This window comes from Procambarus clarkii, chromosome 33 (genome assembly GCF_040958095.1).
Source record: "Procambarus clarkii isolate CNS0578487 chromosome 33, FALCON_Pclarkii_2.0, whole genome shotgun sequence".
NCBI classification, from domain to species: domain Eukaryota; kingdom Metazoa; phylum Arthropoda; class Malacostraca; order Decapoda; family Cambaridae; genus Procambarus; species Procambarus clarkii.
Window position 1 is genome coordinate 15,862,262 of NC_091182.1, and position 14,852 is coordinate 15,877,113.

Below are 14,852 nucleotides of genomic sequence, written 5' to 3' on the forward strand. Positions count from 1 at the left end.
TATAGGCCATTGCTCCCCTTGCCTCTCTGAGGGGGCCAGGTTCTGGCTCGTGGTCCCCGGTAGGCCCTAGAACTCCATACACATGACTGATGCCAAAGTCTGACATTAGCATATCAGCCGGTAAAGCTCCGGGGAGCCTCCGGGTCTCACCCAGAAAATGGCGTTTCATTACATTCAACGCTGTTTTTTTCAATCTTTTCACTGTTACACTTGTCAATGATTCAGGTCTATAAATGAGAGAGGTGGGGTCTTCCCTGTTGCCACTTTTGTAGACTGGAACTATGTTAGCCTTTTTCCACATGTTTGCTATGACTCCTATACACAGGGATGCCTGAAAGATCAGGTGAAGTGGAAGGCTGAGCTCAGATGCACATTCTCTCAGAACCCATGGTGAAACTCCATCTGGACCAACTGCTTTGTTCTTACTTAGCTACTTTAGCATATTTTCCACTTCATCTCTAGACACCTCTATACGCTCTATGATGTTCTCAGAAATTCTTATTGTGTCTGGTTCTCTTAAGATTTCATTTTGTATAAACACACTTTGGAACTTTTGGTTTAATGTTTCACACATTGCATTATCATTTTCTGTGAATCTGTTTCCTATTTTCAACCTCTGGATATTATCCTTTACCTGCAATTTGTTGTTTATGAATTTGTAGAATAGGCCCAGTTCTGTTTTACATTTATCCATTATCCCTTTTTAAAAATTTCTTTCTGCCTCTCCCCTTACTGCTGTATAGTTGTTTCTCGCATCTTTGTATCGCTGGTATGATTGGGGGTTTGGCTTCTTTCTATGTTGATACCTGCTTGATGGGGTTCTGCTCTTCTACTCCCCAAGCCCGGCCCGAGGCCAGGCTCGACTTGTGAGAGTTTGGTCCACCAGGCTGTTGCTTGGAGCGGCCCGCAGGGCCACATACCCACCACAGCCCGGCTGATCCGGAACTTCTCTTAGAAAACAGTCCAGTTTTCTCCTGAAGATGTCCACGGTTGTTCCGGCAATATTTCTTATAGTCGCTGGGAGGACGTTGAACAACCGCGGACCTCTGATGTTTATACAGTGCTCTCTGATTGTGCCTGTGGCACCTCTGCTCTTCACTGGTTCAATCTTGCATTTTTTTCCATATCGTTCACTCCAGTACGTTGTTATTTCACTGTGTAGATTTGGGACCTGGCCCTCCAGTATCTTCCATGTGTATATTATTTGGTATCTCTCTCGTCTCCTTTCTAGAGAGTACATTTGGAGAGCTTTGAGACGATCCCAATAATTTAGGTGTTTTATCTCGTCTATGCGTGCCGTATATGTTCTCTGTATTCCCTCTATTTCAGCAATCTCTCCTGCTCTGAAGGGGGAAGTGAATACTGAGCAGTACTCGAGACGGGACAACATAAGTGACTTGAAGAGTACAACCATTGTGATGGGATCCCTGGATTTGAAAGTTCTCATAATCCATCCGATCATTTTTCTGGCTGACGCAATATTTGCTTGGTTATGCTCCCTAAACATTAGATCGTCGGACATCATTATTCCCAAATCCTTGACATGCTGTTTTTCTACTATGGGAAGATTCGATTGTGTTTTGTACCCTGTATTATGTTTCAGATCCTCATTTTTGCCATACCTGAAATTTATCACTGTTAAACATCATGTTATTTTCTGCTGCCCAATCGAAAACTTTGTTGACATCTGCTTGTAGTTTTTCAATGTCTTTCATTCCATTTTTGTGTCTTTTGGTATGTGGCCCTCTCTCAATTTCTGTTGAACCAATCCTGTTTTCTGGCCCTGCATCTCTGTTTTGGTATGAATGTTTGTGTGCCTTCATTGTATATTTTGCAAAATTTGGCATACATTTAATTTACTTCCCTGTCTAGCAACAAGTCTGCCTAATTACTTAATAAAAAAAATTTGAAGTTCCCCATAGTGACCTCTCTCTCTTGAAATCAAGTTTATCAACTGTTTCAATGTCCCCATTTTCTGTTTGTGTGTGTTTGGAGGCTAAGCTTGCTGATACCATGTGTGTCTGTGTGTTTGGAGGCTAAGCTTGCTGATACCGTGTGTGTGTGTGTGTGTTTGGAGGCTAAGCTTGCTGATACCGTGTGTGTCTGTGTTTGGAGGCTAAGCTTGCTGATACCGTGTGTGTCTGTGTTTGGAGGCTAAGCTTGCTGATACCATGTATGTGTGTGTGTGTTTGGAGGCTAAGCTTGCTGATACCATGTGTGTGTGTGTGTTTGGAGGCTAAGCTTGCTGATACCATGTGTGTGTGTGTTTGGAGGCTAAGCTTGCTGATACCATGTGTGTCTGTGTGTTTGGAGGCTAAGCTTGCTGATACCGTGTGTGTGTGTGTGTGTTTGGAGGCTAAGCTTGCTGATACCGTTTGTGTGTGTGTGTGTGTGTGTGTGTGTTTAGAGGCTAAGCTTGATGATACCATGTGTGTATTTGGAGGCTAAGCTTGCTGATACCATGTGTGTGTGTGTGTTTGGAGGCTAAGTTTGCTGATACCATGTGTGTGTGTGTGTGTTTGGAGGCTAAGCTTGCTGATACCATGTGTGTGTGTGTGTGTGTTTAGAGGCTAAGCTTGATGATACCATGTGTGTATTTGGAGGCTAAGCTTGCTGATACCATGTGTGTGTGTGTGTGTGTGTGTGTGTGTGTGTGTGTGTGTGTGTGTGTGTGTGGGTGTGTGTACTCACCTAGTTGTGTTTGCGGGGGTTGAGCTCTGGCTCTTTGGTCCCGCCTCTCTACCGTCAATCAACAGGTGTACAGATTCCTGAGCCTATCGGGCTCTGTCATATCTACACTTGAAACTGTGTATGGAGTGAGCCTCCACCACATCACCCCCTAATGCATTCCATTTGTCAACCACTCTGACACTAAAAAAGTTCTTTCTAATATCTCTGTGGCTCATTTGGGCACTCAGTTTCCACCTGTGTCCCCTTGTGCGTGTTCCCCTTGTGTTAAATAGACTGTCTTTGTCTACCCTATCAATCCCCTTCAGAATCTTGAATGTGGTGATCATGTCCCCCCTAACTCTTCTGTCTTCCAGCGAAGTGAGGTTTAATTCCCGTAGTCTCTCCTCGTAGCTCATACCTCTCAGCTCGGGTACTAGTCTGGTGGCAAACCTTTGAACCTTTTCCAGTTTAGTCTTATCCTTGACTAGATATGGACTCCATGCTGGGGCTGCATACTCCAGGATTGGCCTGACATATGTGGTATACAAAGTTCTGAATGATTCTTTACACAAGTTTCTGAATGCCGTTCGTATGTTGGCCAGCCTGGCATATGCCGCTGATGTTATCCGCTTGATATGTGCTGCAGGAGACAGGTCTGGCGTGATATCAACCCCCAAGTCTTTTTCCTTCTCTGACTCCTGAAGAATTTCCTCTCCCAGATGATACCTTGTATCTGGCCTCCTGCTCCCTACACCTATCTTCATTACATTACATTTGGTTGGGTTAAACTCTAACAACCATTTGTTCGACCATTCCTTCAGCTTGTCTAGGTCTTCTTGAAGCCTCAAACAGTCCTCTTCTGTTTTAATCCTTCTCATAATTTTAGCATCGTCCGCAAACATTGAGAGAAATGAATCGATACCCTCCGGGAGATCATTTACATATATCAGAAACAAGATAGGACCGAGTACAGAGCCCTGTGGGACTCCACTGGTGACTTCACGCCAATCGGAGGTCTCACCCCTCACCGTAACTCTCTGCTTCCTATTGCTTAGATACTCCCTTATCCACTGGAGCACCTTACCAGCTACACCTGCCTGTCTCTCCAGCTTATGTACCAGCCTCTTATGCGGTACTGTGTCAAAGGCTTTCCGACAATCCAAGAAAATGCAGTCCGCCCAGCCCTCTCTTTCTTGCTTAATCTGTGTCACCTGATCGTAGAATTCTATCAAGCCTGTAAGGCAAGATTTACCCTCCCTGAATCCATGTTGGCGATTTGTCACGAAGTCCCTTCTCTCCAGATGTGTTACCAGGTTTTTTCTCACGATCTTCTCCATCACCTTGCATGGTATACAAGTCAAGGACACTGGCCTGTAGTTCAGTGCCTCTTGTCTGTCGCCCTTTTTGTATATTGGGACCACATTCGCCGTCTTCCATATTTCTGGTAGGTCTCCCGTCTCTAGTGATTTACTATACACTATGGAGAGTGGCAAGCAAAGTGCCTCTGCAAACTCTTTCAGTACCCATGGTGAGATCCCATCTGGACCAACCGCCTTTCTAACATCCAGATCCAGCAGGTGTCTCTTGACCTCCTCTCTCGTAATTTCGAACTCCTCCAAGGCCGCCTGGTTTACCTCCCTTTCTTCTAGCACAGTGACCTCACCCTGTTCTATTGTGAAGACCTCCTGGAACCTCTTGTTGAGTTCCTCACACACCTCTCTGTCATTCTCTGTATACCTGTCCTCGCCTGTTCTAAGTTGTGTGTGGGTGTGTGTGTGTGTTTGGAGGCTAGGCTTGCTGATACCATGTGTGTGTGTGTGTTTGGAGGCTAAGTTTGCTAACACCGTGTGTGTACTCACCTGTTTAAATAATAATAGGGGTGTGTACCACCTCTGGTGCAATTGTAGGGACCCACAGCCTTGAAGAAAATAAAGAGTATTCAGAGAAGACCTTGTGGATTCTCACTGAACACTAATCTTTTCTTCTCCTATCACCCCTCTTATTTTGTTTTATGCTGTATTCTATTATATATCATATAAATACATAGCCAAATGGCAATATTTATTATGTCTATACAAAAAGAAGACATCCACTTTATTTTTTTTTCTCTCCTTTGTTTCTATGTGGATTTTGTTGTGACTAATGATTCTCCTCCTTTCCCATCAACAGGTCTTCCTCACTGGGCTTGCTCGGCTTTTGTGTTACTGTGAGGGTGCCATCATCGTTTACCCTTCAAGACTGACTCATGCTGGCATTGCATTTGTGGACTTCCCTTCACAGTAAACAGTCTTTCTCCATATGGTGATTGTCCAGGGCAAGCAGGGTGTGACTGCCATCTTGGAGAAGCAGGGTCTTTTAATATGAAGAATCTTCCGTCTTCTCTACTTACGCCAGCTTGTGCCGGCCTTGCATTCTTGTTACTTCATGGCCCTTGGGCCTTTTTTATTTATTTTACATAATAAATATTTTTATTAATACCCGTGTTTCACAAGAGATCCTTAACATTTTAAGCACCAATTGTATTGACTAATGTACGTCTTGTAACCTTTAAGACATAAATAGACAAGACATAGATAAATGAGTGAATAATACTGAGTGACTATGTTAGGGCGAGGAACATAGTACAGTGTCTGGCTTTGGAAGAATGCTTACTGTTTTAGAAACCTTATTGCCATGATCATAATCGTATGGGTTAAAAAGCATTTGTTGTCACTCCTACACTGTGGCTTGTTGAGCTTGAAACCTTTGCTCCTTGTTCGTGTTACATCTGACCTTTTGAAGAAATTGTATGAATTAATATCCTCCAAATTGTTCAGTATTTTAATGGTTTCGCTCTATTACTCTCTCATTTGCATATATCTAAGCATATAGATTAGATATAGATTTAGATTAGATTTTTTAGTCAGGTAAAGGTACATACATTGCAGATGAGTTACAAAGGGAAAGACAATGACTAGAGTTCACTAGCTCTATTGGAAGAGAAACGTCTGCAAGACAAGTGTGGGCAAAAATTAAGGTAGCTAAGGGGAGCAGAGCCCGGCCTGCGGCTCACAACGACCCCCAGGGTAAGGCTGAAGAACTAATTCACAAGTGGAGTGATGCAGCATCATCCTCCTCCCTCCTTGTAGAAGTAAGCAGGGAACAGCTCCTCCGACATAATGACAGAAGGATTAGGATAACAAGAGCACAATATAGTGATGACGAGTATGGGGAATCAATTACAGCCAAGGAAGTAAAGGGGGCTATGAAAAGGGTAAAAGTACAGCACCTGGTGAAGATGGCGTCACCTACGACGCCATCCACTACTCCACCTGTTTAACAAGTCATTCCTATGTGGAGTGTTGCCCACACAATGGAAACATGCAATAATGGTCCCAATACCGAAACCCAATGACCCTGGCAATTATAGACCTATCAGTCTCATGTAATGCACTTGGAAGATGCTTGAAAGGATCATCCTAAACCGACTATTGAACAAAATAGGCAGGTTAGGGGAGGGGTCAATGGATTTGTTAAAGGACGGAGGACAGCAAACTATAGTTAATTACCTTGCTAATGATACAGCTAAGTACTCCCAATAAACTCGCTCCTCGGGGCAAAATTTTAAAATTTAAAATACAATACCTAAAGCCACTAATACGCATAGCGTTTCGGGCAAGTATATACGAAGTAAAACCCAAACAAAGAACTGACTCCGTAGGACCCATAAAAGATGAGATTAACAATTTTAAGTTGTAGCATAAAAGGGCGGCAAACACTCTCAATGAATACCTAACATCAGTGTTCACACTAGAAAGCTTGAATGACATCCCATCACCAACACAAATGTTTGTCGGAGGTAAGGAGAATGAATTAAGAGAAATACCAATTACACGCGACACAATCAGGAAGAGCATTGACAAACTAAAAGACTCAGAAGCCCAAAGTGTAAATGGATTAAAGTGTAAAATGGTGTAAATGTAAAGTCCCAAGTCGTAAAGGAACTGGCAAATTAATTGGGTGGTTGTAGGTAGGAGCTGCCTCGTATGGGCCAATAGGCCTTCTGCAGTTACTTTTATTCTTATGCTCTTAATTCACTATGCTTGCCAGTGAAACTCCTTTTCAGAAAATCGCTGGACCATGGAATAGTTCCCCTAGTAATAGTTGAAGGTGATGTAGTGATCGAGTAATCCTTATACTCCATTATCTCATCATCATAATGGCATAACTAATTACACAAGCATTAATCCTATCCCTATTTACAGGTAACGGTTTTCCACCCTTCTATATCTTACTGTGAGGTGTCGTCACCGTACATAAGCAAGCGACTTGAGAATAGCACATTACGGGCTATTCATGCCCGTGCCACCTCTTGGGTGGCTTAATCTTTATAAATAAATCAGAATAGCACACACCACACGGGAGACATCTCCCGTCACGCAGGGTGCAGTCGCACCTCCAGAGATCTCCAGTATCAGCTCTTGATATTGGTAATGGCTCAAAAGGGCCACCACTTACGGGGTATTCATGCCTGTGTCACCTCTTGGGTGGCTTAATCTTCATCAATCAATCGAATAGCACACAGTACAATCTCCAGTCAAGAATGTAGCACTCGGCGTGTACAGTTCTAATCGACCCAAGACGCTACAGCCTCGACACAGAGCAGACAGCAGACTACGACCGTTGTTCAGGTCCATGTAAACTACATCTACCCGAAGTCCTTCGTCTGAATAGCCAGTTACCAGTTACAGGAGATACTTTTTCACCCACAGAGTTATTAACTCATGGAACCGCCTACCCACCGAAGCGGTACGTGGCAAAACGATGCTGATTTTCAAAATATACCTGGAAAAGATCATTCCTCCCTACACCTGGGGGGTACCTTCGTTAAAGTAAAAAGGTATACAGAAATAACAAAGAAAATAGATATGAATACTATTACCTTCGATGTCAGTAGTAGTTGTGCAAGTGAGGAGAAAGAAAAAATATTACGGAGTTCATGGATGAAAGTAGATTGATAATATTATCTTGGAACGTTAATGGATTAAAAACTAGAGCGGTGGATGTACACTATTATACTCTTAGAGAGAATATTAACATAGCAGCACTCCAGGAAACTGGGGATAGGGATGGTAACAATCTGAACATGAAGATGAACATGTTGAACATGAAGATGTTCAACTGCTGGGCGAGCCCTCTCCTACTCATCTGAGGGGAGGGAGATTAGATTATGCTTGTTTGATAAATGCTGAGGGCATAGAGGAGAATTGTCTTACTGTGGATAAAATGCTAAGAGATTTTGCATTACAAATACAGCTTAAACTAGATAAAAAGCATGCCTGCCTTCAGAGGAAAAGCTTAAAGTTTAATAAGGGAGAATTAAGGGGTCTTGTTGGTCATATTAAGTCTTGGTATGATACTTATAAGCCAGTTTCGGCAGAAGCATTTTATTAAGATTTAATTAAGGAGGTAGATGTATTTAATGCAACATTGAACCGGAAAACATCTGGTATAGAAAAGCATCCCCCCATAAAAGTGTGCGGAGAAGAGAAAGGAAATTTGGAGCAAGTATTGGCAGGAGTTTGCAGAGAAAGTTAGGAGTAACAAACTTGAAGGAAATCTGGCAAGACATAAATGAAATAAGGGGTAAAAAGCATAATTTTGTTGCACATCCTGACCCGTAAGGAATTGCAAAAGGTCTCGTAAATAAATGGGCGGAAGCTGCCAAACTTAGTTCATTTAATTACCCGCTGTAACGAGAGAGTTGTTTGATTCTTGGAAAGATCTAAGATAGGATTTTATACATACAGCAGGTAACAGTGGTGATGTCACTTGCACAGGTATTACCAGAGAAGAACTAATAACGGCGATTAAAGTTGGGAAATCTACCGCCCCCTGGGAAGGATGGAGTAACTTATGAAATAATGAACTTGCCATTATGACGAAAAGCCCGCTGTTAGACCTCTTTAATATTAGTTATAAAGAGGGCAGAATTCCCAGTAAATGAAAAAGAACTATGATCATCCTTATCCCTAAAGCCAATGGAGAGTACAGACCTGTGTCTTTAACCTCGTGTTTTTGTAAAATGATGGAGAGGATCATTTTAAATAAACTTTTGTATATAATAGGTGATCAGCTGTCTAATAATTTTTCGGGTTCCTCAGAGGAAAAAGTACCTCTGACTGTATTATTAAATGTCTAGCTAATGGTAATGATTATTATAGAATTTTTATTGATTTATAAGGAGCTTTTGATAAAGCCAACAAAGAGGTTATTTTATATGAATTAGCTGGTCTTGGTGTTGAAGGGAGATTATTGCGCTAGATAGGGGATTATCTTCAGGAAAGGAAGGCTCAGGTGTGGTATCAAGGTTGTATGGTTCAAGGTATCAAGGTCAAGAACTCTGCACACCTCAGGGAGGAGTGTTGAGTCTCACCCTGTTTAATGTACTAATGAATAAGATAGCATCTGAGAAATACTCAAATTGGGTAACTCCAATCATATATGCTGATGATATTTTGTTTCAGGGCAAAGATATTTCAAAGATTCAAACAGTGTTGGACAATTTCGGAAACCAGTGTCACCACATGGGACTAGTGGTTAATGAAGACAAAACTAAAGTTTGAATGTAGAAGTCGGAGGCCCATTATATTGGAAATAAACGGTAAAAATATAGAGTTAATATATATAAATATTTAAGCATATATGTTGGATATACCTATGAGAGTTTGGAAACTGAGATGAACAGACTGTTGAGTCAATGTCGGAAGAGATTACAACCTCTGAAGGCCTTGGCATGCTGTGGAAAGGAGTGGGAGTCCAAGTGCTACGAATGATGTACTTGAGTACTGTAAGATTTCTTATTGATTATGCTGCACCTGTCATTTCTTGTTTTGGTAAAGGTAGGATGGGCAAGTTGGAGAAGATACAAAATGAAGCCGTTAGGGGTCGTTGTGAGCCGCTGCTACCTTAATTTTTGCCCACACTTGTCTTGCAGACGTTTCTCTTCCAATAGAGCTAGTGAACTCTAGTCAATGTCTTTCCCTTTGTAACTCATCTGCACTGTATGTACCTTTACCTGAATAAAAAATCTAATCTAAATCTATATCTAATCTATATGCTTAGATATATGCAAATGAGAGAGTAATAGAGCGAAACCTTTAAAATACTGAACAATTTGGAGGATATTGATTCATACAATTTCTTCAAAAGGTCAGATGTAACACGAACAAGGAGCAAAGGTTTCAAGCTCAACAAGCCACAATGTAGGAGTGACAACAAATGCTTTTTAACCCATACGATTATGATCATGGCAATAAGGTTTCTAAAACAGTAGGCATTCTTCCAAAGCCAGACACTGTACTATGTTCCTCGCCCTAACCTAGTCACTCAGTATTATTCACTCATTTATCTATGTCTTGTCTATTTATGTCTTAAAGGTTACAAGACGTACATTAGTCAATACAATTGGTGCTTAAAATGTTAAGGATCTCTTGTGAAACACGGGTATTAATAAAAAAATTTATTATGTAAAATAAATAAAAAAGGCCCAAGGGCCATGAAGTAACAATAATGCAAGGCCGGCACAAGCTGGCGTAAGTAGAGAAGACGGAAGATTCTTCATATTAAAAGACCCTGCTTCTCCAAGATGGCAGTCACACCCTGCTTGCCCTGGACAATCACCATATGGAGAAGGACTGTTTACTGTGAAGGGAAGTCCACAAATGCAATGCCAGCATGAGTCAGTCTTGAAGGGTAAACGATGATGGCACCCTCACAGTAACACAAAAGCCGAGCAAGCCCAGTGAGGAAGACCTGTTGATGGGAAGGAGGAGAATCATTAGTCACAACAAAATCCACATAGAAACAAAGGAGAGAAAAAAAATAAAGTGGATGTCTTCTTTTTGTATAGACATAATAAATATTGCCATTTGGCTATGTATTTTATGATATATAATAGAATACAGCATAAAACAAAATAAGAGGGGTGATAGGAAAAGAAAAGATTAGTGTTCAGTGAGAATCCACAAGGTCTTCTCTGAATACTCTTTATTTTCTTCAAGGCTGTGGGTCCCTACAATTGCACCAGAGGTGGTACACACCCCTATTATTATTTAAACAGGGAGTACACACACGGTGTTAGCAAACTTAGCCTCCAAACACACACACACACATGGTATCAGCAAACTTAGCCTCCAAACACACACACACACATGGTATCAGCAAGCTTAGCCTCCAAACACACACACACATGGTATCAGCAAGCTTAGCCTCCAAATACACACATGGTATCAGCAAGCTTAGCCTCTAAACACACACACACACACACACAAACGGTATCAGCAAGCTTAGCCTCCAAACACACACACACACATGGTATCAGCAAGCTTAGCCTCCAAACACACACACACACATGGTATCAGCAAGCTTAGCCTCCAAACACACACACACACACATGGTATCAGCAAGCTTAGCCTCCAAACACACACACACACATGGTATCAGCAAACTTAGCCTCCAAACACACGCACACACATGGTATCAGCAAGCTTAGCCTCCAAACACACACACACACACACATGGTATCAGCAAACTTAGCCTCCAAACACACACACACACATGGTATCAGCAAGCTTAGCCTCCAAACACACACACACACATAGTATCAGCAAGCTTAGCCTCCAAACACACACACACACATGGTATCAGCAAGCTTAGCCTCCAAATACACACATGGTATCATCAAGCTTAGCCTCTAAACACACACACACACACACAAACGGTATCAGCAAGCTTAGCCTCCAAATACACACATGGTATCATCAAGCTTAGCCTCTAAACACACACACATGGTATCAGCAAGCTTAGCCTCCAAACACACACACACACACACACATACATGGTATCAGCAAGCTTAGCCTCCAAACACAGACACACACGGTATCAGCAAGCTTAGCCTCCAAACACACACACACACATGGTATCAGCAAGCTTAGCCTCCAAACACACACACACACATGGTATCAGCAAGCTTAGCCTCCAAACACACACACACACATGGTATCAGCAAGCTTAGCCTCCAAACACACACACACACATGGTATCAGCAAGCTTAGCCTCCAAACACACACACACAGAAAATGGGGACATTGAAACAGTTGATAAACTTGATTTCAAGAGAGAGAGGTCACTATGGGGAACTTCAAATTTTTTTTAATTAGTAATTAGGCAGACTTGTTGCTAGACAGGGAAGTAAATTAAATGTATGCCAAATTTTGCAAAATATACAATGAAGGCACACAAACATTCATACCAAAACAGAGATGCAGGGCCAGAAAACAGGATTGGTTCAACAGAAATTGAGAGAGGGCATCAGACCAAAAGACACAAAAATGGAATGAAAGACACTGAAAAACTACAAGCAGATGTCAACAAAGTTTTCGATTGGGCAGCAGAAAATAACATGATGTTTAACAGTGATAAATTTCAGGTATGGCAAAAATGAGGATCTGAAACATAATACAGGGTACAAAACACAATCGAATCTTCCCATAGTAGAAAAACAGCATGTCAAGGATTTGGGAATAATGATGTCCGACGATCTAATGTTTAGGGAGCATAACCAAGCAAATATTGCGACAGCCAGAAAAATGATCGGATGGATTATGAGAACTTTCAAATCCAGGGATCCCATCACAATGGTTGTACTCTTCAAGTCACTTATGTTGTCCCGTCTCGAGTACTGCTCAGTATTCACTTCCCCCTTCAGAGCAGGAGAGATTGCTGAAATAGAGGGAATACAGAGAACATATACGGCACGCATAGACGAGATAAAACACCTAAATTATTGGGATCGTCTCAAAGCTCTCCAAATGTACTCTCTAGAAAGGAGACGAGAGAGATACCAAATAATATACACATGGTACTGGAGGGCCAGGTCCCAAATCTACACAGTAAAATAACAACGTACTGGAGTGAACGATATGGAAAAAAATGCAAGATTGAACCAGTGAAGAGCAGAGGTGCCACAGGCACAATCAGAGAGCACTGTATAAACATCAGAGGTCCGCGGTTGTTCAACGTCCTCCCAGCGACTATAAGAAATATTGCCGGAACAACCGTGGACATCTTCAGGAGAAAACTGGACTGTTTTCTAAGAGAAGTTCCGGATCAGCCGGGCTGTGGTGGGTATGTGGCCCTGCGGGCCGCTCCAAGCAACAGCCTGGTGGACCAAACTCTCACAAGTCGAGCCTGGTCTCGGGCCGGGCTTGGGGAGTAGAAGAGCAGAACCCCATCAAGCAGGTATCAACATAGAAAGAAGCCAAACCCCCAATCATACCAGCGATACAAAGATGCGAGAAACAACTATACAGCAGTAAGGGGAGAGGCAGAAAGAAATTTTTAAAAAGGGATAATGGATAAATGTAAAACAGAACTGGGCCTATTCTACAAATTCATAAACAACAAATTGCAGGTAAAGGATAATATCCAGAGGTTGAAAATAGGAAACAGATTCACAGAAAATGATAATGCAATGTGTGAAACATTAAACCAAAAGTTCCAAAGTGTGTTTATACAAAATGAAATCTTAAGAGAACCAGACACAATAAGAATTTCTGAGAACATCATAGAGCGTATAGAGGTGTCTAGAGATGAAGTGGAAAATATGCTAAAGTAGCTAAGTAAGAACAAAGCAGTTGGTCCAGATGGAGTTTCACCATGGGTTCTGAGAGAATGTGCATCTGAGCCCAACCTTTCACTTCACCTGATCTTTCAGGCATCCCTGTGTACAGGAGTCATAGCAAACATGTGGAAAAAGGCTAACATAGTTCCAATCTACAAAAGTGGCAACAGGGAAGACCCCACCTCTCTCAGTTATAGACCTGAATCATTGACAAGTGTAACAGTGAAAAGATTGAAAAAAAAAATAATAAAAACTAAATGGGTAGAACACCTGGAGAGAAATTATATAATATCACACAGACAGTATTGTTTTCGATCTGGAAGATCCTGTGTATCGAATTTACTCAGTTTCTATGATTGAGCCACAGAGATTTTAAAGGAAAAAGGTAGTTGGGTCGACTGCATCTATCTAGACATAAAAAAGGCTTTCGACAGAGTTCCACATAAGAGGTTGTTCTGGAAACTAGAAAATTTTGGATGGGTGACAGGTAAGCTTCTAACATGGATGAAAAATTTTCTGACTGATAGAAAAATGAGGGCAGTAATCAGAGGCAATCGGACTGGAGAAGTGTCACAAGTGGAGTACCACAGTACATGCACCAGAAATGTTCATTGTCTACATAAATGATCTACCAGTTGGAATACAGAATTATATAAATATGTTTGCTGATGATGCTAAGATAATGGGATGGATAAGAAATTTAGATGATTGTCATGCCCTTCAAGAAAACCTGGACAAAATAAATATATGGAGCACCACTTGGCAAATGAAATTTAATGTGAATAAATGCCATGTTATGGAATGTGGAATAGAACATAGATCCCACACAACCTACAAATTATGTGAGAAATCTTTATATAATTCTGATAAAAGAAAGAGGTCTAGGGTTGATTTTAGATAGAAAACTATCACTTGAGGCCCACATAAAGAACGTTGTGTGAGGAGCCTATGCCACGCTTTCTAACTTCAGAATTTCGTTTAAATACATGGATGGCGAAATACTAAAGAAATTGTTCACGAGTTTTGTTCGGCCAAGGCTAGAATATGCAGCGGTTGTGTGGTGCCCATATCTTAAGAAGCACATCAACAAACTGGAAAAGGTGCAAAGACATGCTACTAAGTGGCTCCCAGAACTAAAGGGCAAGAGCTATGTGGAGAGGTCAGAGGCATTATATATGCCAAAACTAGAAGACAACAAAAAGAGGTGATAAAATCACTATGTACAAAATAGTAACAGGAATTGATGAAATCGATAGGGAAGATTTCCCGAGACCTGGAACTTCAAGAACAAAAGGTCATAGATTTAAACTAACTAAACAAAGATGCCAAAGAAATATAAAAAAAATTCCTTTCGCATACAGAGTGGTACACGGTTGGAACAAGTTAAGTGAGAAGGTGGTGGCGGCCAAGACCGTCAGTAGTTTCAAAGCATTATGTGACAAAGAGTGCTGGGTAGACGAGACACCACGAGTGTAGCTCTAATCCTGTAACTACACTTAGGTAATTACATATGGTGTCA

The 14,852-nt window shown here is 41.5% G+C and overlaps 1 long non-coding RNA gene across 2 annotated transcripts in view; it reads right to left on the bottom strand.

Moving 5' to 3' along the window:
- Positions 1–10,156: 10,156 nt before the first annotated feature.
- Positions 10,157–14,852, bottom strand: part of LOC138370694 (uncharacterized) — a 13,825-nt gene continuing 9,129 nt past the window's right edge. For both annotated transcript variants that reach the window (XR_011230212.1, XR_011230213.1), the window contains exon 3: positions 10,157–10,464. This is a non-coding gene — a long non-coding RNA (uncharacterized lncRNA). The remainder of the gene's footprint in view (positions 10,465–14,852) is intronic.